We start from the raw sequence: 4,244 nt of genomic DNA, 5'->3' as shown, positions 1-4,244 counted from the left end.
GTTGATTGCTGTCAGAATGCAAATTTCATAAGGTAGGGATTTCTGTCTGTATAGCCAGGAAATTTAGGAGAGTGCTCAAACACTATTTGTTGAATGAATGGTGATTCTGCCAGTAGGCACAAGCCTCTAACTATCTCATTATGTCTCCTATTATTGTTGTGCCCAAGCATCTACACAGTGAAATAGATATCATTTTATAATGAATTATTTTCCTCTTATCTCTCTCTTATGTTATAATTATAGCATATCCTAAGTTGTATTATACTATCTATTGATTTGCTAAGTCAGGATGGTGAAGTAGTATTATGAAACGTTTGTTACAATATCAGGGTTTGGATGTTAAGGTTGAGAACTGCAGGTTTAGACTGTTCCAAAGGCCACTCCTGGAACTGCGGGTGGAGATAATCCCAGCAAACTGCCTGGCTGCTTCCTGGATGGGAGGGGTGGGGTGGGTGTTGGGGAGGCCACCACAGCGTTGGCAACCAGGAGGAAACACACTGCCTTTTCCAGCTTCACTATATTCCCATATTGTTCATACTCTTTGAATATTTTACAATGAGCATTCATTCCTTTTGGAACAAGCAAAACCAATAAGGATATTTTTATTTAAAATACTATTGGGGCGCCTGGGTGGCGCAGTCGGTTAAGCGTCCGACTTCAGCCAGGTCACGATCTCGCGGTCCGTGAGTTCGAGCCCCGAGTCAGGCTCTGGGCTGATGGCTCAGAGCCTGGAGCCTGTTTCCGATTCTGTGTCTCCCTCTCTCTCTGCCCCTCCCCCATTCATGCTCTGTCTCTCTCTGTCCCAAAAATAAATAAATGTTGAAAAAAAAATTTAAAAAATAAAATAAAAAAAAATAAAATACTATTGCAGAGGCGCCTGGGTGGCTTAGTTGGCTAAGCCTCTGACTTCGGCTCAGGTCATGATCTCGCAGCTCGTGGGTTTGAGCCCCGCGTGGGCTCTGTGCTGACAGCTCAGAGCCTGGTGCCTGCTTTGGATTCTGTGTCTCCCTCTCTCTCTGCCCCTCCCCTGCTCACACTCTGCCTCTCTCTCTCTCAAAAAAAATAAACATTTAACAAAAATACTACTGTAAAATATGGAAAGCAGATAAGCAAAAGCAAAAGAAATCACCTGTGATCTTATTCTCACCTCTAACATTTCATTTTATAACCTTTGGTTTTTCAGGCATGTGTGTCCACATTTGGATTTGGGGGATCATGTGGTTGGAGGTGTCTTTTGTCAAGGTTATTCTGGCAGCCCCTGTTGGATTGAGGGTAAGGCTAGGTGTCCTTCCCCTGACAGTGGGGAAGGAGGGCTTAGACCAGACCAGTGGCTGTGGGAATGGAAAGGGACACGACTCAGAAATACTGTAAAGGAAACGCGCGTTAGCGTGTGCATGTGAGTGAGAGCAGCAGGGCCTTTTGTGTCTGTTTTGCATCTGTGCATTCCAGCCTTGCATTCAAGAATATTGAAGAGGAAGGAGGACCTTTTGTCTGGGTTTGTGCTCTGTTTCTCTCTCACTCTCTTTTTAAAAAACAATAAGCTGCATTTTTGAAGTGTGGAATTTGTTGAGTTTTGATATGTGTAGACACCTGTGAAACTATCACCACAACCAAGGCAACGAACATATTCACCATCTCCACAAACGTCCTCATACCTTTTAACCTGCTCCCCCCTCCACTCTTGTCTCGAGACTACTGATATGCTTTCTGTCACCCTAGGTCAGTTTGCATGTTGGGGAATGTTGCATGAATGGGATCATATGATATTTATTTTTTTCCCTCTGGCTTCTTTCACTCGGCATGATTTTTTTTTTCTATTTTTTTAAAAAATTTTTTAACGTTCATTTATTTTGACAGAGAGACAGAGCATGAGCGGGCGGGGGTGGGGGGGTGTGGCACAGAGAGAGAGGGAGACACAGAATGTGAAGCAGGCTCCAGGCTCTGAGCTGTCAACACAGAACCTGACGCGGGGCTCGAACTCACGAACCGTGAGGTCATGACCCGAGCCGAAGTCGGACGCTCAACCGACTGAGCCACCCAGGCGCCCCTCGGCATGATTATTTTGAGATTCGTCCACGTGTGTGTATCCAACGTTGCTCAGTAGTACTCCTTTGTGTCGATGCACCAAAATTTACTTATCCATTCACCTTCTGATGGAAATTCAGGCTATTGCTAGTTTCATGCTATTACAAATAAGTTTGCTATGAACACTCATATATAGGTTTTTGTATGGGTATATGCTTTCATGTCTTTCAGATACATAGTTAGGAGTGGATGGACTGGGTCACACAGTAAATGTTCCTCTGTTTTAAGCTTTGGCTCTATGTCTAAAAGTGTCACTTTTATCTTCTTTTTGCTCACCACAACCAATTTAGAATTGTGGCATTTTTATTTCTCAGGGATGAAAGGATCTTTTTGCCCCCACAAATGACCGAAAACAAAAATGAGACTCAGGGGCACAGGGTAAGAGTGTGGGGAAGGAAGAAGATGGTAATTGGTACTCATCTAAAGAAATTAATGGTGAAATTTCAGAGGTCATAGCAGGTGTCATTTCCAGGCTGGATGTGGATGAGGATGAACAAGCTAACTTTGGTCCAAAAAGCCAGCCAGTCCACAGGAGTTCTGGGAGGCTGTCAGGAAAGAGGCAAAAAGCCCCAGAATGATAGTGATCCTGGGAAGACTGAGGAACTCATAGTGTCCTGTCTCAGTCTTGTGACACTATCTGCCTTTTTATCCTGACCTTCTGTTTCCTGTATTTTTCCATTTGTTTAAAAACTGAAATCCATTTCCTTGTGGTTTTGTGTATTAAAATATACATAAAATTTACCATTTTAACCGTTTTAAGTTGATGGGTGGCATTAAGTACATTCATTATGTTTGCACAAACATCACCACCATCCATTTCCAGAACTTTTTCATCATCCCAAACAGAACGTCTGTACCCAACAAACAATAGCTTCAACCTTCTGTCTGTAAGAATGTACTCACTCTAGGTACCTCATAGGAGTGGAATCATACACTATTTGTCCATTTGTACCTGGCTTATTTCACTTAGATAACGTGTTCAAGAGTCACCCATGTTGGAGCATGTAGCAGAATTTCCCTCCTTTTTAAGGCTAAATAACATGACATTATTAATATATACCACCTTGTGTTTATCCATTCATCTGCTGGTGGAACCTGTCTTATTTCCACCTTTTGGCTATTGTGAATAATGCTGCTATGAACGTTGGTATCTATCTGGTATCTGAACATGTATCTATCTGGTTGAGTGTGTGTCTTTGCTTTTTGGGGAGGTATATACCTAGAAGTTGATTTGCTGTACGATACAGTACTTGTATGTTTAACTTTTTAGGGAAAAGTTTTCAATTAGCAATAATCGCGCCTCGGATAAACCTCATTGGCTACGATACTGCCACTGCGCAAAGCTTGTTTAACTTTTTAAAGAACCACCAAACTGCAACACAGCGGCTGCACCATTTTACATTCTCGTGAGCAATGTACAAGGTACAATTTCTTCGCATCCTTGTCACACTTGTTTTGTCTTGTTAATAAAAGCTATCCTAATGAGTGTAAAGTGATATCTCATATGGTTTTGATTTATATTTCTCTAATGAGTGACGATGTTGAGCATCCTTTCATGTGCTTAGGGACCATTTGTGTATCTTCTTTGGAGATATGTCTATTCATGAAGTCCTTTGCCCATTTTTGAATTGGGTGGTGTTTTTCTTTGTTTTTGTTGTTGTTGTGCTAGTGTTGAGTTGTAATTGTTCTTTATAGATTCTGGATATGAATCACTTATCAGATATTTGATTTGTAAGTATTTTCTCCATTCTGTGTGGTATCTTTTCGCCCTCTTGATAGTGTCCTTTTTAATTTTTGAAAGACGACTGTGGTATATGATTTATGATCTATGAGTACTGAACCTAGAAGACTAAGAATATGTGAAGAGTATGGGGCGCCTGGGTGGCTCAGACAGTTGAGCGACTGACTTCTGCTCAGGTCATGATCTCACCATTTGTGAGTTCGAGCCCTGCATCAGGCTCTGTGCTGACAGCTCAGAGCCCGGAGCCTGCTTTGGATTCCGTGTCTCCCCCTCTCTCTGCCCCTCCCCCACTCATGCTCTGTCTCTCTCTGTCTCAGAAATAAATAAACATTTAAAAAATTAAAAAAAAAAGAATATGTGAAGAGTAAAGTGTTATAATAAAAGTCAGAAGGGAGCACCTGGGTGGCTCAGTCGGTTA

At 42.0% G+C, this 4,244-nt stretch overlaps 1 non-coding gene across 1 annotated transcript; it reads right to left on the bottom strand.

Moving 5' to 3' along the window:
- Positions 1-3,294: 3,294 nt before the first annotated feature.
- On the bottom strand, positions 3,295-3,430 carry LOC125169381 (U4 spliceosomal RNA). Its single transcript, XR_007153673.1, has one exon. It is a non-coding gene; the product is annotated as a U4 spliceosomal RNA (small nuclear RNA).
- Positions 3,431-4,244: the final 814 nt, after the last annotated feature.

This window comes from Prionailurus viverrinus, chromosome B3 (assembly GCF_022837055.1).
Source record: "Prionailurus viverrinus isolate Anna chromosome B3, UM_Priviv_1.0, whole genome shotgun sequence".
Classification (NCBI taxonomy): domain Eukaryota; kingdom Metazoa; phylum Chordata; class Mammalia; order Carnivora; family Felidae; genus Prionailurus; species Prionailurus viverrinus.
The sequence above is the reverse complement of the archived record's forward strand: the minus strand, read 5'-3'. Positions and strand labels throughout refer to the sequence as shown.